The sequence below is a fragment of the Dermacentor albipictus genome, chromosome 7 (genome assembly GCF_038994185.2).
Source record: "Dermacentor albipictus isolate Rhodes 1998 colony chromosome 7, USDA_Dalb.pri_finalv2, whole genome shotgun sequence".
Lineage (NCBI taxonomy): Eukaryota > Metazoa > Arthropoda > Arachnida > Ixodida > Ixodidae > Dermacentor > Dermacentor albipictus.
This window is the reverse complement of record NC_091827.1, coordinates 84,792,160-84,818,356: the sequence shown is the minus strand read 5'-3', so window position 1 is coordinate 84,818,356 and position 26,197 is coordinate 84,792,160. Positions and strand designations below refer to the sequence as shown.

The 26,197-nt window shown below is 45.4% G+C and overlaps 1 protein-coding gene across 1 annotated transcript in view; it reads right to left on the bottom strand.

Annotated features, from left to right (window-relative positions):
• The window catches only part of LOC135899659 (5-hydroxytryptamine receptor 1-like), a 174,667-nt gene extending 149,618 nt beyond the window's left edge, over positions 1-25,049 (bottom strand). Inside the window, exon 1 of the mRNA XM_065428969.1 lies at positions 24,958-25,049. The gene's annotated coding sequence lies outside the window, so the exon portion shown is untranslated. The remainder of the gene's footprint in view (positions 1-24,957) is intronic.
• Positions 25,050-26,197: the final 1,148 nt, after the last annotated feature.

Here is a 26,197-nt window from a genome sequence, read left to right as displayed (position 1 = left end):
AACGGCGACAAGGGCGTGATAGCCGCGGCATAATCACGACGGAATAACGGTGGCACGATTGCGAGGATAAAAATAGGCAATGTCATTGATGGATCGACGAAGGCAGTATTTCGGCGATGGCATAAAGACAATGGGATGACGATGCTGGAGTGGTGACGAAGGCATGACCTTAACGCCATGGCGGGAACTGCGCGACTACGACGGCATGACTTCTTTTCACCAACAAAAGTATTCCAATGAAGTGTTCCGGAACGACGACGCAAAAATTTTTCGACAACATTCTGATTTATCGTGAATATCGACGCAATATGTGAAGAATCATAAACGAGCCTAAATTTGCATATGGTTGGCAGGTATGCATCTGATATGCGTGGAGTTTGGTATACCTCGAGAAATTAGTTAGTAAATTATAGCTGGTCACAAAATTCTAGGCCCTCAGAACCGCCGCCTTGCGGCTTGGGCAATGGTGCACGGGGGAAGACGTAATTACATCAGAAATAATAGTTCAAGATATTCTCGTACAACCCAACGTTAAATGAAAGCGTCGTTATTTAACAGGAGTGTAAACATTTTGTTGTCACCGATTCCAGAAAATATTGATACTTTGTGAGACATACCGCTGCATTATTACAGATAACAAAGCATGAATCTGTTGTGGGCTTCATATGCCATAAGAGTACGTGACGATGGAGGCTAGTGAACGCGACGAACCGCCATGTGATGTTGATCCTGTGTGTATCTGTTTACGAAAAGAAAATAGGCTTTTATCATAACTGGTGAAATACACCCTTTGTCCACATACATGCGGAAGTGATGTGAGAATGCAAGCCCTTGCCATCAAATTGGGTTCGTAGTAGGTCCGTTGACACTAAGATATCATTTTAAAAGGTATTGTGCCACAAGAATTTCTAAGACCTGTGGAGGTTTGACTTTGAACTGGCAGCTCAATAATATTGTTGGCTAACAAAACGTCTGCAATAACTATACAACTGTACATATCAATGTATACCTGTAAATTTACCTTTATTTATCTACCTGCTCAACTGTGGTATTGACAAAATGTCGATCGTAAGCAGCAGTAGATGTTGTTGCCTCAAAATGTTTGCTTGGCCGGACCCGCAGGCTTCGTCGTTTTTTTCTTAGCGTACTTGGTGGTTATATTCATTCTTGCCACTGTCAAAATTGCTTCATTTGTTTGAGCAAGTTCTTATTTTTTTATCTCCATGGAGGTGCATATAAGAATACACACTGACCTCTTCAAAGCAAGTACCAAACACCAATCTTGGGCAGTATTTTTAACAGCAGCTCAACAATATTTCTGCCCTATATACTCTATCTCACGTAATCTATCAAGAGACGTTGTCGTATTTCATTTCGTATGTGTTTACGCAATATGAATAAGAAATAAAGCAACAAAGAAATTCTATGCAAAGTATTTCCTATCATGCCAGTTAAAGAGTTAAGCGTGGCAAACGTCATTCAAACCTCATAATCGCGTTTTTAAAAGCTGAAGCGAGTTTTCACATCTAGGCAGTATAGCAAAGCCGTAAACATTTTTAATATTTACACTACTAACTGTAATTTACGTTAGTAACGCTTCCTTATTTTTTTACGAACGTACCCTCCAGAACAAAACAAAAAAAAGGTGGTAAACAGCTTGCTCTAGCATTTCTTTTTTCATACGAGACGGTGCTTCAGCTTTGTGGTCTTAAGTGCTAGTCAAATGTTAGAACTAGGAGGCGTGCTTTTCTGTAGCAGTCAGCATAACGTGCGGAAATTGTCCGACGCCTTTCTAAGACTTCCCACGGGCTACCACGCAAACATAAACTAGTTTAGAGTATGAAATAATACTAAAAACACACACAAACACACACATGCGGGCACACATACGCTTGGACAGTAGAAGTGTATGTTTGGTGCGCAGTGCGGAGCCATCACGCGGTAGGAAGACGTCCCGTGCCTCAACGTTTGTGTTGCGACACGCGTTAACATTGTTCTTCAAGGCAGCCCCTGAGGTTTCGAGCCATCTACAGATGAAAAAAAGAAAAAGAAAACACGGTCCAAGTCCTCGTCTACACTGCAAGTGGGACACGCGGAAACTGGGCGTGAAAGCTGCAGTTCTCTACAGCGGCAGTAAACTGGATGTCTGCAGTGAACGGTGACGGAGCCGAGAAATTGAGTGCGAACGGAAACGTGCCGTGACTACGCGGCAACCACAGTAAAACAAAAGGACCGATGTGACGGGCGGCTTCGTGTGAGTAAGGTATAACAGCCCTACGTGGAAAGCGCACAGGTCACGCATGTCGGGAGCAGCTTGACACGCGCTTGCAGAGCAGTAAAAACGAGTTTATAACACAGTAGTTGCAATGTAATGCAGCGCGCCTTCGGCGCATAAAGCGTCGAGAAAACAATTGAGGTGTGCTACGAAAGGAAAGCGCACCTCGATACAATTGTACAGCGATGTTGGAAGAGAACGCCAGACAGCGACATAAATGGTTATCACGTGACATGGCATAGAAGCCAAGCAGTTCTTTATTAGTAATTTCAGTAGCGTTTTTACGCACACACTAGTCCTCCTCACACTTTATACGTCGAAGGCTTGATCGCTTGGCTGTGTTCTACATTTAGGAAGAAAAAAAATGGTGTGTTAGAAACCGCTATAGACTTTAACAAAGGATACGTTGGTATAAGGGGTACTAAATCGCTCGCCCAGTTAATTGGAATAGTCCAGCTTATCAGAGACTCATTCAATCTGTTGTACAAGCATAATAAACCCGAGTTCGTCTTGAATGCTTGGTTAACGTTACATCCAGTCCTTGTAGTAGTGAATAAATAAGCTCGGATATATCGCTAAATATCAAAAAAGGAATGTGCTTTCTTGTTGAAAGCAACAGAGTGACAGTCCTGGACACTCCAGTACTTATTTTCGTCTTTATATTGCACTGGCAGTTGTCATAGTGAGACGAGCGTTTGGCATTAGTAACAGCGGTGTCCCCACCTCTGTTACCAATGCTGGAAGTAGTAATCACTTGAAGCTTGCTAACCCGCGCGAAACGCTCTCCTTGCTCTGTATGATCACTATATTCATACATAAGGACAGTATAAAATACTGGGTAGAATAAGCGTTGGAGTCTCTAGGAGTGCCACTATATTGCATCGAATAAGAAGGCGCATACTTTTTCAAGCCAAGCTTGTATTGGCTGACAATTGGCGTTGTCATGGTCACGCAAAAAAAAGTTGTTCCCAGAGCAGAGCAGCTGCGGGAAAGGGCGGTTTGATGAGTTGACAGCTGCGCCGACGCCGAAGCGCGAGTCGCTAGCAAAGATTCCAGCTGAATAGGCGCGCGCTCACGCCACGCGCGCAACCAATCAGAGCCGTTTCGCTTCCGCCGGAAAGGGAAAGCGCAGGAAAGAGTTTCGCGTGTGCTGCGCCGGCTTCGCTTCCGTTCAGCTCAGTCTCCAAAATCGGATGGGACGCCCACGCAACAGGCAGCCTTGCCTGTATACTTACCTGTATACATATATATAAAAACTTGCCTGTATACACGTCTTCTAACCTCATACGACGAGTGCGTAGCGCGTCTGTGTATGTTACGGTCACCACCAGCAGATATTGGAAAGTGCAGATGAGGGTCACCGCTATACGGAAGATGGTTCACATTCGTATTAATGCATGTCTATCTCTCTCTCTCTGCTCACACAATGGTCATTAGGTATTCACTGAAGTTATAAGAGGTAAAAATGACACTTTGTCATGAATATTTTGAGGAGGTTAATTTGATCGCACATGCCTTTGGTTATGCGTTTATTGTACAATATTCTTATACTAATGGCACTTCCTTCCTTCTCCGTGCTAGTGGCACTTTCGAATCTTTCCCAAGCCTGTGCTGTTGATAACGGGAGCGAGGAGATTTGGGAGAAAAAGAAGAAGAAAAGTGTCTGTGAACCTCTTTTTTCGTCTCGTTCTATGTTTAACAGCCCCAGCTATCTTTATAAAGTGCAGTTTCCGTCCTGGTCTCCATTATAACCTTGCAAGTTGTATTCGCCACTATAGCACACGTGCAGGCTCCAGAATGTATTGACCTGTTACCATAGGCTGTTACCTATATATATATATATATATATATATATATACAACCAAGAATCTGGCGTCTTTCAGTGGCGTAACCTTCTTTCGTGTAATTGTCGTATACTTCGCTATCACTAATAGTGCTTCGCTTTGCGGCGAAACTGCAGCCTCTGCATCTAGCTTCTTTTTTTGCATGAGTCTGAATATAAGAGCTGCTGCGCATGACTACCGTTGATATTGATTTCGCGTGGATGCGGCTTGGCCTCATTTCGGTAACTGAGTGCATTATTTATACAATGTACCCAAATCATCATGCGCCAATACTAAAGAAAAGAGCAGTCGGGTTACTCGAGGAAAACCTCGTGCATATTGTTTCCAGTACAGTGGAGCAGCCGTCAGTAATTCTTAATGTAGTGAGATTTATTTCGGTATAATTGCAATTAATTATCTAACTCGAGAAGCACTGTCTTAATTATCGAAGTATGTGAAAACTTTTATTTTGATGAGGTCCGGAGGCTCGACTTCTCAACCCAAGGCTCCCACGTTGGCACTGTCTGGCCAAGCCTTTCAGCGACATCATGGGCCCTATGGACTGCTCTCAGTTGGTCCTGAAACAATGGGCTTTGAATCCTTTTCTTCCACTGTGTCCACTGGTCGTTGGACTTCAGCATCGCCGGGGACTCTGCCCCCCGCCCCTGTAAACTCCGAAGGGGGCTCGGTCCCCGGAGCTCATCCCCGTAGTCTGCGCCTATGCCTATTACAATTTCTGTTTGGGACCTTCATTACTGTTTCATAGTTCTGGCCATCTAATTATCGGGCCTGATAAACGATGAATGGCTGGCGCGTAAATAATTAGCTCATGGCCTTGCTGTAAAACCGCGACGGCTAAAGGAAAGCGGGAGGAAGTAATTACAAGTTGCCACGACCCACGGATGGATGGATGGATGGATACAACTTTCTTGTACGTCCGGCAAGGTTTAACGCGACCCGGGCTCAGGTCTCCCATGGAGCAACGTCAAGGCCCTGCCTCAACGCCGCCTCACGGGCTTGCTGGGCTGCCCACGTCTGGATTCCGAGGTCTGAGCTGCGCAGAGCGGCGGCCCACCTCGACGACAGGGTCTCCGGAGTAACTGCCATCCCTCCTATAACTACATTGCACTCCCACAGCATGTGTTTGAGTGTTGCTGGTCCTTCCTGGCACAATTTGCACGTGTCGTCCTGATGCTTATCTGGGACCCACGACCCACGCACACGCAAAAAAGGCCTTCTTTCATTTCCGGTCTTCGCGAGCATTGAGCTGATTGCGTCTTTGTCTCTATCCGACTGCGAGCCGTGTGTTCAGTGGTTTAATTATTTCCCCTTTTCTCATAGAGTATGCCGAAAACAAACAGCCATTGGTATGCTAACGAACCGCCACTGCATTACTGCTTTCTGGCAGGATCATTTAACAAGCATTGGAGCTAATAACAGTGTTGCCAAGAAATTAAAAAAAATTATAACGAAGGTACTGATTTCCAAGCTCCTAATTTGTGCCGCTTTTGATACATTTAATACAAAACTCTAATCTAGATTTCGCAGGTGAGTCAGCAATGTGTTCGTCTTTCTTACGTTTGTATCAATTCTGGTGCCGGCATCAAAAACAGAATACCAGCTCGCCCAACAAACCACCCTCGCAAAATTCAACTTGAATCAATAAGACTTACGTGGTCCATTCCTCGCTATTAAGGACCAACGACAAGGAAGTATTTATTTGGCTAAATTGTAGACATCCGCAACTCAGTCAACATTTTGGTCAGAGATGACTGCTATGTTTGAGTAATATTTGTGCTCTCTCTTTCATTGCGATAGCAATTATATAGATAGAGGGTCGGCCACCGAATGCGGTTCAATCTCGCGTGCGCGAGTGAGGAAGGCGGCCCGGATCAACACCCTCTAGAGTGGTTGAGATATTAAGGGTTTCGTGCTAAAAAAAAGCGCTGGTATTAGGCGTTTCGGGAATGATGCCAAAATTATCCTATTAGGTGACATGGATGCCCACGTACAGGATTTCAATGGCTATACCGACAACAACGGGAAGTCAATGCTAGACTTTTGTGAGCAACATAACCTCGTGATCGTGAATACAGGGCGTAAGTGTGAAGGACAGATCACGTGGGAAGTGGGAAACCGGCAATCGACCGTCGGTTACTGTCTGATGACAGAAGGAATTCATGATAAGTTGAGAGAAATGGTCATTGATGAGGAAGGGTATAGCAGCATAGGGAGCGACCATAAGCATATCATGTTGAAAATGGGATATGCATTTGGGAAACAGAGCAAGGAGTGCAAAATGGACAGTACAACTTTGATCGCTGAACAAATAACAAATATTGTCGCTAGAGTCGCAGAAGAACTTGGCAAATGGCCAAATAAAAAATGGGAATATAGTGAGAGCCTTAGTGTAATAATGACAGAAATACAGAAAGAGAAACAACACGTTCGTTGGAAAGGAAAACAGCTGGTAGAACAGAGGGATACGAGAAGCGATCGCCGAACGACAGGAAGCACCAGAGAGCAGTGACAGGCATAGAAGGCGCGGTTCCCGCAAGATGAAGTAACCAGTCAATGGGAAATGTACCGGGAGAAAAAAGTATATAGTTCAAATACTGGTGCAAGCAAAAATAAAAGGTGAAAGTTTACGTTGGTTGTCAGAAATACGTCAGAAAATGAAGACCGCATCTACATTATTTTGGAACCGCACAAATGTAATAGGCAGGAACTCAACGACAATACAACAACGTATTCTAGACGAAGGTGAAAACAAAGTGGAAAGAAAAGCGTCATTAAATTACATCCGAAAAATAACAGCCGAATCTTTCCAAGGCAATCAAGAGGTTGTATTTGAAGAAAAAAGAGCATGAAAGAGAACAAGATAGAAAAGGAGCTGGTTCTGACAAATTTCGACTGGAAGAAAGCCGAAGAGAAAATTTTTAAGCAGATAGCCAGAGGGCTCAACGAAGTTCCTGTTAGGCTTTTTAATCAACTAGGACCAAAAAGTAAGGAAGATCTGGTGAAAGCAGTGGAAAAAACTTGGAAAAGTGGAAAAAAGATGGCCTAATACCACACAGTTGGCGACAAAGTACTACGAATTTAAGTTATAAAGGTAAGGGCGAGAAAGACAGAATTCACTCTTGCAGACCATTGACCATTGCATCCACGATATACAGGATATCAATGCAGACATTCAAATTAAAGCTGGAAGCATGGGCTGAGAATAATGGTATTTTGGGAGAGCTTCAGAATGGCTTCAGCATAGGTAGGCGTTTGGATGATAACTTATTTGTTCTTACTCAATGTTTTGAAATCTCAAGAGTAGAAAGCAGACGATTATATGTGGCCTTTTTAGGCATTACAGGAGCGTATGACAACGTAGACCGCAACATTTCATGGGATATACTGGAAGGGGAAAGCTTAGTGGACGACTGTGTACAGCTTTTGAGAGAGATTTACCTGGAAAATACCGTTTGCGTTGAATGGGAAGGGATGAGGAGCGAGGAGAAAGTTGATATCAACAATGTAATCAGGCAGAGGTGCTGTTTATGAGGTGCATGGCGAGAATGGAAAAAGCGCTGGAAGGAAGTAATATTGGGTTTAATCTCTCATACAAACAGGCGGGTACAGTAGTAGAGCTGCAGCTTCCAGGTTTATTTTATGCGGACGACATTGTGCTGATAGCTAACAAGCAAAGTCATTCGAAACGTCCGGCACCTGTGGACAGGAAGGCGAGAATTTAGGTTTCAATTTTAGTGTTAGAAAATCAGGTGTTATGGTATTCAATGAAGACAGTGAACAAACAGTGGCAATACAGGGCCAGGAAATGCCTTGGGTAAAAGACTGTAAATACATTGGTATATGGATAAACGAAGGCAATAGATATATGGAAACACAGGAAAAAATAATAGCAGTAAAGGGGAAAATAAATGCAGCCGTAATGAAGCACAGAGCGCTATGGAGATACCATAGGTACGAGGTGCTCCGGGGTATATGGAAAGCCGCAATGGTTCCGGTACTTATTTTTGGAAATACAGTTGTTTGCTTGAAATCAGGGGCAATCAGGAATCGGTGGGAACTAAAGGTCAATGGGACGCCTTGCATTGGGCGCTCACGTGAAGACTGCAAATGAAGCTGTGCAGGTTGATATAATCTAGACTGGTGTTGAAGTGAGGAAAGCTGACACTAAAATTGATCATGAAGAACACACTAAGAAGTATGAAAGAAAGTAAATGTGCCTGGAGAGTGTTGAGGTATTTGTACAGTAAAAACATTTATTCACAGAGGAAGAAAAGTACTGGCAAGCTTACCAGCAAATATGCGCCCTGTAGGGTGGGTAACACAGCAACAAAGAACGTCAAGCGGAAAGTCAGAGAGGCCGAAATAATCTCATGGCTGGCGGCAACGGAAAGAAACCTACCATGAGTAACTACCTAAGAAGAAAAAACGAAATCAGGTAAAGAGACCATTTACGATAACTCAAAGGAAAGCTCATCACTTTTCGAAGCGAGATCAAGATTCCTTAGAACACGCACCTATATTGCGAGATGTAGGAAGCAAGAAGCATCTGCTTGCTGCGGTAAAGCTAGGGAAACGATGGAGCATGTTTCATTAGAATGTGCAGACATTTGCCCAGCGGTCGATGTAGGCACCACTGGTCTCCTTGAAGCCCTTGGGTTCAGCGAGAGCAGGGGAAAAGTAAACATGTCCGCAATAGAGATTAGTAAGAGGCGATTGGAATATTGGTGGAAGCAAAGTAGTGGAACGACAGAAAACGGAGACTTGCAAAAGCAAAGTTCACAATAGGGCGTCAGGAAACGTGGTTGTGGGAGTTCGTTGTGTTTTTTTCTCTTTTTCTTAACTTAGGTAGGACATTGGGCCGCATGGCATGAGCTTGGTGGCGCAACCCACTGCCCCGTTCCAGAGGGGACGCTCATAACATCCATCCATCCATCCATCCATCCATTCATCCATCCATCCATCCATCCATCCATCCATCCATCCATCCATCCATCCATCCATCCATCCATCCATCCATCCATCCATCCATCGATCCATCCATCCATCCATCCATCCATCCATCCATCCATCCATCCATCCATCCATCCATCCATCCATCCATCCATCCATCCATCCATCCATCCATCCATCCATCCATCCATCCATCCATTGTAGAGTTACTGTATATGGCTCCCGCAGGGAGCCACAGTTGGGTCTCTGTTTCCTACGTGCCGCCCCGTTGTCATTCGCCAAGCGCAATCTCGTGGAACTCGGAATCGCCGCAGAGAAGCCACCCTAACAGTGGCGACGTGGCAGCACCCATACAGCACCGACCGACCGCTTCTATCCGCTTTCGCGCTGGTTACTGGCTGTCTGCCCTGTCAGCAAGAAACAAGCCGCATGATCTGCCATCGCTAAGACTCATGTCAAGCTGAGGTCAAATCATTAGGCACGTTTTGTCGTAATTATTGGGGTCGGTGGTTTGATTTCACGCTGATAGGACTACAGACACAGCACCAAGCCGTAAGACTGGTTTGCTTTCTATTTAGCGGATGGCGTTACAGCCTTAGCAATGGTAATGCGTTGATGGAGCGGAAAGCTATAAAACCCTAATTGTTCACTGCATCATTTACTTATTGCCCCGCTCTAGCGTGGCACACGATGACGGTAGGGAGCAAATGCAAAATAGACGCTGAGCAGACGCTGCGGCACATGCGAACATTTGTAAAGGCATTCGCCCGTACTACTGGCTAAGGAGGCTGCAAAGTAACTGCAGGGAAAAGTTATAGGTAAAGCGAAGCCCTGCTGTCGCATGCATGTAGAGAGAGAGATAGACAAAAGAAAGGGGAAGGGCAGGGAGGTTCGCCAGAAGGGTAGATCCGGTTTGCTACCCTACGCTGGGGAGAGTGGGGAGGGGGAGGTAAAGAGATAGCAAGGTAAAGAGAAAGAAAGAAAGGATCATATACGTACAATCACTGTCAAATACTGTCACCGTATACCGTCACCACACAGCACAGTAGCACTTGCAGCACTATAAACATTTTGTCAGGCTACAGCCGCTTGTCCAATTCTGTTGCCCTTAAAAAGTGCAACAGTGCCCTCGTCGCCCTCCGCTGCGATGGTTTGTGATTTCGGCATTCTAAAATAAGTTCTTCTGTTAGAGCGCATGCATGTAGATGCAGCTTATGGTAATGGCGTCAAGACATTTTTCTGCGTCACTCCACCAGCCGAGGAGCATGTAACATGATGGCAAGCAGACGCTGAGCAGACGACGCCTCGCGGATGAGTACACCTTGAAGGAGATTCGGCCTTCCTATTGGCTGAGAACTTGTGTAGCGTCCACAGAGCTGCAAGCAGCTCATGAGATGGATCCCCTCTGTAATACGTTTGTGGTCTTGAGGGTACATAATAAATGAAATAGCCCCTGCGCCAACGAGAGATGGCTTCACTGCACAAATGTCGCTTGCAAGATGGCGGACCTATGCCCAACTTTGCCTGCCTGCCGGAGCCATATGCAGTAACTCTACTCAGTAGTGCAGAGGGATAGCTTCATGTGGAGGACCGGTTTTGAATATGACGGCTTGTACTTCCGAAAAGTCTGAGAACTCACTCATACAGCTTCAGTGTAGGTGATGTATCAGTACGCAGATTGACATATATCTGTAAAGGATATTTTACTGTGCAATTGAAATATCAGAATCAACTGAAAGTTTAATTATATCACTTCGCCACACTCATTTATCACACTACAGCTATCGTTGAAATACCGGAATATTGCCTTGAAGATACTATATATTTATAGCACGCGCGATATACCACGGTGCCTTCGTGGTTAAAAGCTATGTTAGGGCCTGGTCAGCATTGCCGCTCACGTGTGTGTATGCGCTAAATCGGCATATTCCGGAAAGGCTCGCATGTTTGCACTAAAACTCCCTAATGGCGTACGCTGCCGCACTTGGTGGAAGTCGCCTGCTCGTTCTTCGGCGTTGCGCCTCAAGAAGTGTGCTGCACATGTTCGACCGACGCCTGCAGGGGTCGGCGAACGCGCAAGAAGGATCAACAGTGCCTGTCCCATACATACGTGGTGCAGCTATAGAACTGATCTACTTGAATATAAGTCCCGGGTGACCAATGACGGTCACCAGAGCAGCATGTTACAATTCGGGCCCGTGTCGGCTACCGGGGACATCACACGCAGGCAGTCCACCCGACTGCCGGCGTAGAATATCGAGCGGCAGAGACTGCGGCTGCCTTTGCTTGGATTATTCGAGACTAAAGAGAGCTCCGCACGTTGCCATTGGCTGCTGGGAATAGCGTGACTAACTGACTGATTGAATTGAAACTACTTTATGGTAACGTGACTAGGATGGGCGGTGTTACTGACGGGTCGCTTTTATTGAGGTGAAAGCCTTAAACGGCCCGTGGGGCGAAACATTCGATGTCCAGCGTTATGGCAACAATCATGGCACCAACAAATCATAGAAAGCCGAACCCACGGCCTTTGGTGTATATTAGGGTGAAGTTAATTAAGACACAGTTAACTAAGGTAGAGTCAATTTAGACAGAATGTGAGAGGCGTTAGGTGTACCCCACCTGCACCACTAAAGTATCGCAGGTAGTCAGTTGAACTCATGACCTTTGTTGGGACAAAACAAGTAATAGGAAATAATGCATTCGAATGAAAAATTTAGAGGACGCTTAAGCTTCGCCTTTAAGAGGAAGCTTTAGCTCGGGCCCAACTCCGACGCTGTTTATTCAAATACACGTAAAACGCAGAAACGCCTTCCTGAGATAACCCCTGGACCGGTTCTAATGAAATTTGTTGGATTTGAACGACACAGGTAAACTCTACTTACTGTACAAGTGGAATCTCTATTTAGGGTCTGAATTTTGTTTGACAAGTTTTCAAAAGTACAAAATTTCGAAAAAAAATAGAAGCATGAAGTTTACCAATTAATATCTCCGTATCAAGAACAGATATCGCAGTTCTGTAAACGGCGTCCATTAGCACATTCGAGGCGGACTAATTCAGTATGTCAATTTATATCTTACGTGAATTTGCTACGTTGTGTACAAGAGTTCTGCAAAAGCTGTATTTCCATATTGCTAAATTTTTGGCATGCATATGTAACATATCAATTTTGTCCGCTTTAGAAGTACTACAAGATGATTGACATAATTGTGATATCATTTTTCATTATTGAGTTACAGAGTTGTAAACCTGATAGTGTCGTTTTCTGAAAATGTGGGATTTTGCCAATTCTTAATAAAAAAATAATGACCTAAATAAAAAATTTGCAACCAGCAGTCACGATATTTGAAGCTTTTCTTTTAAGAACAGCGAACCTCGTCAGATTTGGTGGAGTGGTTTTTGACAAAACCAATTCTCCTTTTACATGTATTTAGATAGGAGCAGCCGAGCTAAAGCTTCCTCTTAAGAGTGGAACGCGATATCATTCAAAGATCCCTGGCTGCTTATTACGCTTCGCGGCAACTGCAACTTATGTAAGCGTAATGTTTACCAGGAAACGCTAGCGGCGAACGCTAAGCACAAAGGCGAGCTTTGTTGTAGAAACGCCGCCTCTTGTATGAGGCGCCAATGAATGGATGGGTGAATGTTATGAGCGTCCCCTTTGGAACGGGGCGGCGGGTTGTACCACCCAGCTCTTCCTATTATACTGCCTAATGTCCTACCTAGGTTAACAAAAAGAAGAAGAAAAACATGACGAACTCCCACAACCACGTTTTCTGACCCCCTATTGTGAACTTTGCTTTTGCAAGTCTCCGTTTTCTGTCGTTACCCTACTTTGCTTCCACCAATCTTCTAATCGCCTCTTACTAGTCTCTGTTGCGGACATGTTTACTTTTCCCATGCTCTCGCTGAACCCAAGGGCTTCAAGAAGACCAGTAGTGCCTAAATCGACCGCTGGGCAAATGTCTTCACATTCTAATAAAACATGATCTATCGTTTCCCTAGCTTTGCCGCAGCAAGCACATGCTTCTTTTTCCTTCTTATATCTCGCTTTATAGGTGCGTGTTCTAAGGCATCCCGATCTCGCTTTGAAAAGTAATGAGCTTCCCTTTGAGTTATATTAACTTGTTTCTTTACCTGATTTCGTTTTTTTTTTCCTCTTAAGTAGTTACTCATGGCAGGTTTCTTTTCCATTGCCGCCACCCATGAGATGATTTCAGCCTCTCTGACTTTCCGCTTGACCTTCTTTGCTGTTGTGTAGTTCACCCTACAGGCAGCATACTTGATAGTGAGCTTCCTAGTTCGATTCCTCCACTTTGAATCATTGTTTTTCCTGTACAGATACCTCAACTCTCTCCCAGCCCATTTACTTTCTGCCATATTCCTCAGTCGTTCTTCATAATCAATTTTACTGTGAGCTTTCCTCTCTTCGAAACTAGTCCAGCCCATATCCCCCTACACAGCTTCATTTGTAGTCTTCCCGTGAGCGCCCAATGAGAGGCGACCCACTGACCTTTGGTTCCCATCGAGTCCTGATTGTACCCCTGATTTCAAGCAAACAACCGCATTTTCAAAAGCAAGTCCTGGAACCATTACACCTTTCTACATATCCCGGAGCACCTTGTACCTATTGCATCCCCATAGCGCTCTGCGCTTCATTGTGGCTGCATTTCGCTCCGCCTTTACTGTTATTGTTTCTTCCTATGATTTCATATATCTATTTTCTTCGTTTATCCATATATCAAGATGTTTATATTCTTTTGCCCGATGTATTTCGTGGCCCTGTATCGCCACGGTCTGTTCACTGTTTTCATAGAATACTATAATACCTGATTTTCTAACACTAAATTTCAAACCTAAATGGTTGCCTTCCTGTCCACAGATATTAACCAGACGTTGCAGATCACTTTGCTTATTAGCTAGCAACACAATGTCGTCCGCATAAAATAAACATAGAAGGTGCTGCTCTAATACTGTACCCGCCTGTTTGTATGAGAGATTAAAACCCGATATTTCTTCCTTCTAGCGCCCTCTTTACCATGTACATCATAAACAGCAGTAGGGATAAAGGGCACCCCCCCCTTCTAATATCAACTTTCTCCTCGCTCCTCATATCTTCCCATTCAACGCAAACGGTATTTTCTATCTAAATCACCCTCAAAAGCTGCAGATAGTCGTCACCTACGCAGTCCCCTTCTAGAATATCACACAAAATGTTGCGTCTACATTGTCATACGCTCCCGCAATGTCTAAAAAGGCCGCAATTAACGGTTTTCTCTCTACTCTTGATATTTCAATACACGTGATGCGCGGAGGCGAGCGTCATCTGGAAGTGTTGCAAGAAACCGGGCCCGCCCCTGCCTGAATGGTAGAAAGGCTTGAAAAGGGGCTCGGGTTTGAATTTCAGCGTAACAGAATCATGTTTTCCCGCATATTCAGATTACAATTCAACGCCTTCCTGTCTGCAGGTTGTGCGTAAGTCGTATTTCACGATTTTTCTGACCCATTTTACTTTGAAAATTTCGAGTGGTTCAATAAAATCTCTGCGCTAGATGGAGTGCCTGCGCGGTTGGGCTTGCGCGGCTCGGGATTAGTTTTCGTGTAAAGACGGTCTTTCACGCGGGGCGCTTAACGCTGTCGCAATTAAATGTAATGTAATGTAATGAATGTCTTGTGAGCACGCAGGCTTTCGCCTTGATGCTCTTAGCGTATGCTAAAGTGACTGTCAACTTTTAATAATACTTGGGTTTCTAAAAGAAATCTGGCCCAAGCCATCCCAAGATTAATGTGCCCTTTAGTACGATTAGCTGGGGATCCAAGTTAACGTAAAAGACATTGATTGAAAAAATCTCACAATGCTTGTGGCGCATACCTTGTTTCAAGCGATTCAAGCAAATTATTCAAGCGGTTGTAAAGAGCTTTCTTTAACAGTGTTAGAGATGGGGCTAGTTGTTAATCCATGATGTGACTTCTTAGCGCGGAAACACAGGACAATACAGAAGGGAATCGACATGCACTCTATTTGATGAGTGCAAGCACATGCCGACATTCACATATGTTTTTTTTTTCCTTTGAGAGCGGCACATGCCCTGTTTTCCATACCCAGTGGCCGCATTTGACATCGATGAAGTTTTGAAGTGTCAAGTTTTTGTATACACGAGAAATACACAGGAATACAAGAAAGATGATGTTTTTGAATCCACAGTTACACATAGCCAGAGACCCAAGTTGCGCTGAAAGAGGTTCATTTAGGAGTGGCGCATACCATGTGGAACATATCCAGTAGCACAAGTTGGCGTGAAACGGTTTAACTGATGTCAGTGTAGGGCCCCACATAGGCAGTGGCACATGCTTCGTTGCCGTAGTTAGCCTAACAGAGATTCATTGAAGAGTGGCGTATAACCTAGAGGCACTTCTGTATTGGCCCAAGTTGGCGTCAGGTTCATTGACGAGTGACACAAATTCAGTTGCACATTCCCAGTGCTCCAAGTTGGCATCAGAGCGGTTCAGTGAACAGCGGCACATGCCCAGTGCCATATATCCCTTGATCGAAGTTAGTCCGACCGGTTGGTTTCGAATCTTTGTTCCTCGGTTTCTCATTTGCGTTTTCGCAAGGATCCTGACACGCGAGAGCTGGTGGTGGCATTGTAACGAACTGCGGAGTGAAATATGCTATAGGAGGGACCACTACACCACGCTGCCATCCTTGGCAAGCGAACTCTCCGTGAAGCCATTCCATTCGCTTTTTCCCTGGCAGTGTTTGCCCAACACGTGACCTCCGAGACTCGGTGCGTCGACCGAGAATGTTTGGTTCCTGGTAGTTTTTAATCGATGAGCACCTGTTCGGCTGCACTGCCGCAGCTCTGCCTGCAGGGCGTAAGCACTGAGACCTAAAGCGCGTCCTGACGTGATAATCACCTGTTGGACGGACTCGTTTGACTTGAGTCGCGTTGTGCAATGCTACCTCCTGTTTCGCCGTCCTTCTTGCTGCTGTCACTCACAGCAGTTTAACTCGGGACGACACGCGAACGAAACACTAACCCTAGGGAAAGAGCCGAAGGACGTTTCGCTTAATTAGGAGGTGCTGGTGCAATGAGCGCTTGACAAGCATTGGCGTTGTAAAGCGTTGGCGCTTTGTAAAGGCGCTGATGGTTGCATTGATCGTCCCTCTACTAAGTGAGTTTGCGGCATTTTATGAGACTGCCGCGCTGACAAACTTGAGTTTGGAGAAGCTCGGAAACCTGCACGTGCTCATCGCAACGTTAAGTGTTTCCAGCAATGGCCGTCAGCTGTCCCCCAACTGTGTAAATAATGGGGCAAGTAGATTTCGCTATGCTTTTTTTTTTACAACGCTGCCCGCTTTTTTTTCTGTAGAAACTTCGTAAATATCATGAAACACGGTATACCGTAGTCTTTCGTTCCGTCCTAGGACATCCTGGAAATTGCGCAGTGTGCGCAGCAGCGCGACAAGAACCGCAGTACGCGGAGTAAAATTACAATGACAGGGCTCTCATTACAACCATTCTAAATGTGTTCAGTGTTTAGCAGAACATCTGACCTCAACGACAAAGCGATACGGTTAAGCAGAAATCTCTGAGACTCCCTCGTTCTTCGTACAGTGACCCTTTTACTTTATTTCTCATATATTTGTGGGGATGAAAAAGGTCCTCCACCACGCAGGCTGTGCTCAACATCTTCACTGCGAGTGCGGCAACGCGGACGCGAGCCTACATCTTTGTTGTCTGTTCGTTTGCTTTGTGTTGTGTTTGTTGTTATTGCAGCCAACCGACTGAGAAAAGATGAAGGTCTGGTGGAACTACATCGAGGATTGGCAGTTACGAGTATAAACCCAGTTGAAAAACACAACAGGAAATTTTAAGAGTCTGTCGTATTTTGGGACGTTGTTTCTGTAGTTCTGTTGCCTGTAGTTCTGTTGCCTGTAGTTCTGTTGCCTGTAGTTCTGTTGTCTGTAGTTCTGTTGTCTGTAGTTCTGTTGTCTGTAGTGTGACGTCCTGTAGTAGAAAGTTGTGTAGTTCTTGATCAATATTTAATTAAAAATTGACAGAGACGTCCGTAAGGTTATGTAAATTTGTTAGTACAAAAAAGAAAAACATAAAAGTAAAAAAAATAAACGTCTTCGCCTAGGATTCGAACATGCGACCTCACGATTCCGAGCCCGGCATCTTACCACTGCACCACCCCTTGACTTTTTTTTTTCTTTATTGCCGTCTTCAACACGTCAGTTTACAAAATCAGTCCGCGCGAAGAACACAACACGTATGTTAAAAATACGTCACCCTCACTTGGGGTTACGTGATGAGATTAAAATTCACGCATGTGTAGCAAAGCTTCCATTCTTGGAAGCCACTCAGGCACTGGGTCTTGTATCTTGTATCCTTCAATAGCTCTGCTAACAGATTCACAAAAATACTGTCTTATGGGCCTGGCATCAATGTCTGCGTGGCTGACCGCCATCCTGGATCGCCAAATACTGTGCAGGCCCAATATCATAATCATGTCAAAAGGAATCCCGTCTTCACTCTCGACGGGCAGAAATCTAATTCCGAAAGCATCAACCGGTAAGTCTTTTTTAATCGTGCGTTGGAGAATGTCCCAAAAGAAAAGGGCTTCCCAACAATCTAAGAAAACATGTTCGATAGTTTCCGGCTTCCGGCATATGAAACAATGATTTCCCCAAGGCACAAAGAAACCCTTCGCTTCCAAATACGTCTTGACTTCAAGAGTGTTCGTATGGAGCTTAAAGAAGAAACTTTTAACTCCGCCTGGTACAGTCATTCTTTTCACACGTTTTAGAACTGACTGCCATGGACCTGCACAGTACAACGACCTGTACAACGGTACCGGAAGAAAGACCTCACACAGGTCCTTATAAAGTTTCTTTCGCGACACCACTGACAAATATTCAAACGAAAATCGCACTTGCAAGACGCGACATGCCATGTACACCTCTTTAAGGAAGCCAAAAATGCTCCCTTGCATACTCTCCGAACTAACAACCAAATTTGGCAAAACCCTGCCCAACCTAACCTGACACACAGTTCGCAAAAAGGGGTCATTCGTGTCACGAAAAAACATAAATCGGTTAACCAACTGGCGCAGATATAGATGGGCCAGACCTAGTCCTCCAGAGCGGACGCGGTGAAACAGATTGGTGCGTCGTGTCCGCTCCCAAGTGCTTCCCCACACAAAAACCGCAAATACACGGTGCAGCTTCTGCACATTGACGCGAGAACAATGAATTGCTTGCAAGACATACCACAGCTTGGTTACAAAAAAAAGGTTACAAATTGTGGCACGCGCGAAAATAGACCAGCTGAAGCCTTTGAGCCTGTCGGCCTTCTCACGCATTTCAGCAACTTGGCATTTCCAATATGGCTCACTGTCGCGATAATTCTCCAGCGGCACTCCTAAATATTTTACTGGGGTTGCTGTCCAAGTCATGTTTGCCAAATTCGTTGGGGTTAAGGGCCAGTCGCCGTGCCAGAACCCCAAACACTTAGCCCAGTTCACAGCACTCCCGCTCACAGAACAAAAGTCTTTCACAATTTGAACCACAACACGAACGCTTTCGTAGTCAGCACAGAATACGGCAATGTCATCAGCATACGCGAGAATGCGGACCTCCGCCGCATGCAAACGAAAACCATGAACGCTGTTGCTTTCAATAACGCTCAAACAAAAAGGTTCAATATACAAACAAAAAAGCAATGGTGACAGGGGGCAACCCTGACGCACAGAGCGTTGCACTTGGATGCGCGCTCCCACCCCCTTATTTACTAACAACCGCGTCGTGCATCCTCTGTACGCCATGGTTACGCCTTGGCAGATGACTGATCCAACATTAACGTGCTCTAAAACAGAGAACAAGAGGTCATGCGGCACCCTGTCGAAGGCTTTCTCTAAATCGAGCTGGAGCATTGCGATGCTTTCATGCAAAGCATCGCAACACTCGAGCACGGACCGGGCTGTGTGTATGTTGGTATATATGGTGCGACCTTTGATACCACAGGTCTGATGTGGTCCCACTAATTCTTGCATCACGGCTTGGAGTCTTTTAGCCAGAATTTTCATGAAGATCTTGAAGTCTACATTAGTCAGGGATATGGGTCGGTAAGCGGTAACCTGTCGCAGTCTAGCTTCATCTTCGCTTTTTGGTATTAAAATTGTATGGGATGTTAAAAATGAAGGAGGAAGCATATCCTTGTCATAAGCCTCATTAAACAGTGTAGCCAAAATCGGTGCTAAATCATCTTTGAATGCCTTATAAAGCGGTGCTACTAGCCCGTCTGGTCCTGGGGACTTTCCCGGGTTGAGGTCTTCTATGGCTTTCCGCACTTCTTCTGTTGAAATGGGCAGTTCTAGCCGCTCTTTCGTATCATCACTAAGCCGCGGCATTAAAGAGAGGAAACGGGTCTTGAAGTCTTCGGTTCTTACTTTGGTGTAACCAAAGAGCCCGCTGTAGTATTCATAAAAGGCCCTTTCTATATTTCCTTTGTCTACGTAGATTACACCGTTCCACTCTATTTTTGGTATGTCATTCTTGCTGGCGTGCCTTTTTTCCAAGCCGAGAGCACGTTTTGTGGGCATTTCGCCCGCTATCAGCCGCTGTGCCCTCGCCCTCACGATCGCTCCTCGATATCGCTCCGTATCTATTGCCTCTAGCTTCTGCTTGACGGTGCGCATTTCTTCGGTGCAAGTGCCTGGCTGCTTTCCTTCTTGCATTATCAAAAACTTTAGGTCATCTCTCAGCGTGTTTTCCTGCAGCCTTTGCTTTTGCTTTATAGCGCACGATCGTTCAATTGCCATCATTTTCATTGCCTGCTTAAATCTTTCCCACTTCGCTCCCAGAAGTTCGTTGTCCGCCATTGGCAGTTCGTGTATCGCCGCCGTAACGCGATCCACGAAGATATCATCGTTTAGAAGCTTCTCATTAAGTTTCCAGTTTTCCCACACAAATTTGCTTTTCGTTCCTTTTCTTTTACCTACATGGAAGACAACAAGACAATGGTCACTGAACGGCACTGGTTGTACGCTGTATTCGCCGCAGTACGGTATCAGTTCAACAGATACGTACGCCCGATCCAGACGCGCGTGACTCGTTCCTTGGTAATGGGTAAACCGAACGCCAGAACCACATCCGAGACAATCACCAACATCCTCTAGATGACAGCGATCAATTATGTCACTTAAACAGGCTGTACTCGCATCTCGGTAGGGCGTCGCACTGGTTTTGTCGCGTGCCATGCTTACGCAGTTGAAATCGCCAAGTAAGACAAGCAGACGGTCTGTGTCACAATGGTTGCCGACTGTCTCAAAAAGGTTTCGCCTCTCTTCCGTGTTAGTGTGTGCGTAAATACAGATAATACGCAATTCCACACCAGCAAGTGTGATGTCACAGACAATCCATCGACCGAAAGCGCAAGTCTCAACTCTTTCCACAATCGCTCCCAGAGACTGGCGAATCAACAGCATGCAACCTGCCGAGGTACCCACGGCATGAGACACGCAAACATCATACCGACTACTGAACGAGAGCACCATTCTGTCGGTCTGGTCTTGACTCTCGATTTTGGTCTCTTGTATCGCTACAATATCCAATTCCTGCTCAGTCACGAGTCTCAGCAGCTGATTTTGCCTCCTCCTGGATGAAAGACCCCTGACATTAAGCGTGGCTACTACGAGGTGTCTTTCAAATGCCGCCATCGTTAAGCAAGACCAGTCCGCCAGTACGGCGCTTACCTTCATGCGCACAACGCCGCGCCGTGTAGTGCCGTCCCTCCATTATTAGGTCTTCGGGTTGTCGTCGCGAGGAAGCGACGACGATCGTTGCCCGCTGGTGACACGCTGCTTTTTCCCTTCACCTACGCCCCACTGGCGGTCTAGGAGACGCAGTCGTTGCTCCTGGCTCATTGCACTGACATCGTCGTGGCGTCGTTTCGCAGCCGCAGGGTCAGACTCCATGGGTTCCTCGTTGCTTTTTTCAGAAGGGCGTGGAATATCTTGCGGTGAATTGGTATCCATGCTCGTGGTTGCCGACTTGGGGGTGCTGGGCGCTGACTCACGAGTCCCTGGCATGGCGCCTTCCTTTTCATCGCTCAGCGCTGCGGCCGTTGGGCTCTCGACACGCTTTTCGAGTGTACGTTTTGGCCATGTGAACAGTACGATGTGCCGATGCGCTGATGTTTAGATTTGCATTTTGAGAGTCAAGATCCGCTATCACTCCACCGCGTCAAGTGCCGCATCTCTAGAAGAGCAAGAGTGTTCGTACCATCGACAGGTACATCTTGCAGTGCTAGAACTTCGATTTTGATGTACGATATCCTTATTAAATAAGAAATTCAGAAATAGACACCGTTGACTTTTAGGGTTATTACTGCTAGTTTCGACAGTTGTCTCTCGTTCTTTACACTTTTGAGCGCGCATATAATTCGTGTGCTCAATGCACAATAGCTACATGAACATTCGTGGATGAGAGTTCTTTCTGACAGCATACTGGCTTCTCACGGCAGCACTGTACCAGATTAATGAGACCCGAGCGAGACAGCTTTTCACGCAACTTTGTGGAACAACCCAAATTTTCTTTTCCGCTTCGCATAAGCTTGTGAAATATTCCTGGGAAATTAACTAATGCGTCAGTGTAACAGCACATGTAAGTCCACAGGCCTGTGTGCCAGATCTTACCAAAAAAAAAAAAACGGATACGCAGCCATTCCCGCAGATGGTATGATTTTGATCAGCGGCCGATTTTGAGGAGGCCGGTAGGGCGTTGCTGGTGCCGCGTCGTCACGGCACAATTATAACTATTCGCCACGTCGACTTTATAACCGGTGTCGGTGCAATCAGCATTGCCGGCTTCAGAGAAGCGCGATTGAATACCGCGCAAGAGAAAAGTACAGTGTACACCACCGATGCGAAAACATACAATTTTAAAGGACCGCGACGGAAAGCGCTTCTGTTGCGACTTCGGAACTCTTGGCCGTCGCGACCGAATGTTTCTGCTGCGACGTCAGAATTGGTGTCGTAACGTCGGAGTCGCTGTCAGGATATAAAGCTGTTGTTCCGACTTCAGAACTCTTGTTGTCGCGACAGAATGCTTCTGTTGCGAAATCAGAATTTCTGTCGTAATGTCAGAAATGTCTCCCAATTAAGAAATGTCAACAACTTCTGTCGTACAACAGAATTTCTGTAGTTGCGACAGGAATTCCTTTTGTCTTTTTCAACCGGGCACTACAGAACCTTGTCGCACCACACAATTTCAGTGCACTTCTGTTGTCATCATTGGGTACATGTTGCGGCGATAGGTTTCCGTAGTGGAACAGTTCTCTGTAGTACAACAGAAGTTTGTCCATTACTTCAGGAACACTTCTGTTATGACAACTGGGGGCCTGTTGTAATGATAGGTTTCTGTCGTACAACAACATTTTTCTGTAGTACAACAGAAGTTGGTCGCATTACTTCAGGAACACTTCTGTTATGACAATTGGGGGCCTGTTGCCACAATAGGTTTCTGTAGTATTTCAACAGCTCTCTGTAGCACTACAGAAGTTTTTCGGGTTACTTCAGGAACATTTCTGTTGGGACAACAGGGTGCCTGTAGTGATGACAATTTTTTCTGTAGTACTACAAAAATCTGTTGTAGAGCTTCAGCTTTCTGTTGTAACAACAGACATACGACAGACTGTACTTCTGTAGTAGCAACAACAAATGTCTGTTGTACATCAGAAAAGTCTGTCGCTCCATCAGGAATCTGTAGTTACTACAGAAAAATCCTGTTGTACAACAGAAATTTCTGTAGTACTACAAAAATCTGTTGTAGAGCTTCAGCTTTCTGTTGTAACAACAGACATACGACAGACTGTACTTCTGTAGTGGCAACAACAAATGTCTGTTGTACATCAGAAAAGTCTGTCGCTCCATCAGGAATCTGTAGTTACTACAGAAAAATCATGTTGTACAACAGAAATTTCTGTAGTACTGAACACAACCTCTGTTGTCATTTTCAACTGGGAAGGCATTGTCGCCTGCAATGAGGGCTGAAAAACGGGCGTTTGGTCGTAGCCGCAGCTATGCTGTCAAGTATATGGAGAGCACTTGGTGAATGGAATATTTTTTTTTGTACAACAAATTAAAAACAAAATTCGCCTGTGACATAAAGCGCAATTCTCTAACCCTTAAACTAAATTACTCGATCAGGTGTATATTAGTTTCACGTGAAATCAAATGCGGAATTGCGGAATTAAAAATATTTGGCTATCTGGTTCTAATTGAATAATTTACAGCACATATAGCAATTTATAGATTGTAGCTGGTGAGCTCGCAAGGCGTATCCACTTGGAACGAAGTCTCGAGATGGCCGCAGTTCCAATATTTTACCTTGCGCCGCTAGACAACATTCATTCATTCATTCATTTCAATATTTTAGAAGTCCGACATAATACTTGGGCGTTCCAGTTACCTTTATAATTCAATGCATAAAGGATCTTTTTCTTTACGAAGTAAGTGGTACAACAGTGCATTTTTATCGCAAGTTTGGCGGCACATGTCTCAAAACCGGTGTCATTCTGAGAATTCAGAGAACGTTTCACTGCAGTGAAATATTTCGTTTTCTGATTTTGATTTCGTTTTCTGATTCGTTTTCTGATTAAAGGGACATGTGCTCAAAATACTCAGGATGATGTTAGGCAGATTCAGTCGCGTTCATTCTTGTTTCGTACTTTTTCTCCCCCGTTGAGTGTGTTAGTGTCGGCCTGTGTTGAAGTATCCGTTCTGCATATTTCTCTCACTTTTCTTTTTTTTTAATAAAAGCTGCAAGCGAGTTTACATATTTATTATAGAGCCACTGCTCCCCATGGTCTCCATGGGGAGACCATGGGGAGACCAGTGTATATTGCTGAACTCCGTTCAGCAATATACACTGGGAAGAAAAGAACAAGTCTAAGTGATGGGAGAGTTCTTGGCAACTCTATATCGCAGAATTTCCCAGTCAAGTCGACAGCAAGCCTTCAGTTTGCGCGGCGCCACCCGTGACGTACTCAATACGGCAGCCAAAAGCTGCGCGTTCTTTTCTCGAGCAAACAGTTTGTTTTCTCGCGCTATTCGCAGGTCTCTTTGGTACTTAGTATAGGAGTCTCCTTTGTTAACCTCAGGAAATATTGAAATTTTCAGGTGCTAGTTTCCATCAGCTAGCGCAAGACAGGTGTCATTGGAGAGTCGCTGGGAGAGGCCTTCTTCCTGCAGTGAACATCAGAAACAGGCTGTTGTTGTTGTTGTTGTTGTTGTTGTTGTTGTTGATGATGATGATGATGATGATGATGATGATGATGATGATGATAGAAGTCTTCGTGCATTCTGCTTCTCATCAGGATGTCGCCGCGGTCGTCAAGAAAGAACACCAGCGGTAAGAAAAAAGAATGTGTGTACGTCGAGGTTTTAGATTTCTGCCGTGGAGGTGTTTCGTATTTCGGATCAGCAAGATGAGCAGAATTCAGCAAGATGAGCAGGATTACTGAGAATGAAATTACCGCTCCAGCTTCGCCTCGAGTACCGTGGTGCAAGGAGGTGGAAATCTTAAGCGACAGTGCGCCTTCGAGGAGCTCTTTTTTTTCCCGGGCGCGTACCGTACGCTGCGCGCGTCCGATCCTTCCACACAGCAGGAGCGTCTCGGCCTCCACTCAAACACGACGAGCCTTGCAGCAGAAAAGTTTAAGTGGAAAAGTTGCCGGCGGTTTTGCGTTAGGCTCGCTCCTGCTCGGTCTGGTTCTCTCCGGTTTAATCCGGTGCGCGAGCTCGTAGGCAGGGTAGAGCGCCGGCGGTAGGCAAATTAATGGCACGTGCTGCCCCAACGCGTGCAGTCGAGGGTGGCTCACCGTCATTGAGCGTGACGCTCCTTCGTCGCGGCTCGCTGAGCGGTGGCCGCCGCGTGTTTCCACTCTTCGGGGGCCAACTAACGAGGTCCGGCAGCGAGGCAACCAGGTGGAGGAACGGCTACCTGCGAATGGAAAAAAAAAGAAAGATGTGAGGCTTGCCGCGTCATCCCTGCGCGTGTTTCTGGCGTTGCTACGAATGTTGTTGGACGAGTTTCATCCTCAAGTGCCGCCTTTGATGACAGCGGGCTGTTCTAAGGCGACGTGTGCTCCTACCTGTAGCATCGTCTCACCTTTCGGACGCCTGATGCAACCTGAGCTTTAGCCAGTTTAGTCGCAACGAAGCTGGGCAGGTGCGCTTTTTCAGAGCACGCCGGGCATTCTGCTGGGCTAAGATCTGCAACTTTCCATAAAGTCTCTCTCTCTCTCTCTCTCTCTATATATATATATATATATATATATATATATATATATATATATATGAGTGAGGGATCGCGTGATGGCGAGTTTCTAGGAACCTCAACAATCTCGGACTCTCCACAGTTGCAGGCAAATATATATATATATATATATATATATATATATATATATATATATATATATATATATATATATATATATATATATATATATATATATATATATGAGTGAGGGATCGCCATCACGCGATCCCTCACTCCTTACAGCTTGCGCTTGAGTTAGACAGACTTGAGACAGCACTAACTGGCGCGTAAAAGACCTCGGGCTACAGCGAGAAGCAGACACAAAAGAACGCTAGGAATCCACAACTACTGGGAATCCACATGGTGAATGAAGGTCAACGTACTGACGCGTGTTTCAATAAAGCACACCAAGCCATTTTTTGACTGTCATGTGGCTTCAGGGTGCACGATTTCCGTATCGTGCGGCAAGTACCATGTCGCCTAGGCGGGTCGGTGTTTAAACGATTGCATGATAGAAAACTGAGGGCAACTGTCAGTGCCTTAGCGGCTGGTGGCCATCTGGCCGATCATTGCCGTATATAGGTGCTCGTGCACCGAGCAGTTTCAAAACGCTCGTGTGCTCAGGTGGCTCCACAGGCAAGTCGATAGGAAAATATTCGTTGCGTCTTGTATCATAAAGGCGGGCGATACGTGTCTAAGCACTCCGGCCCTGGCTTTCAGCAAAAAAGAGTGTTCGTGCCTGGAAAATAACCTTTTAATCGACCTGTTCCGAAACCTCCTGTGTTTGAGTGGGGAATGGG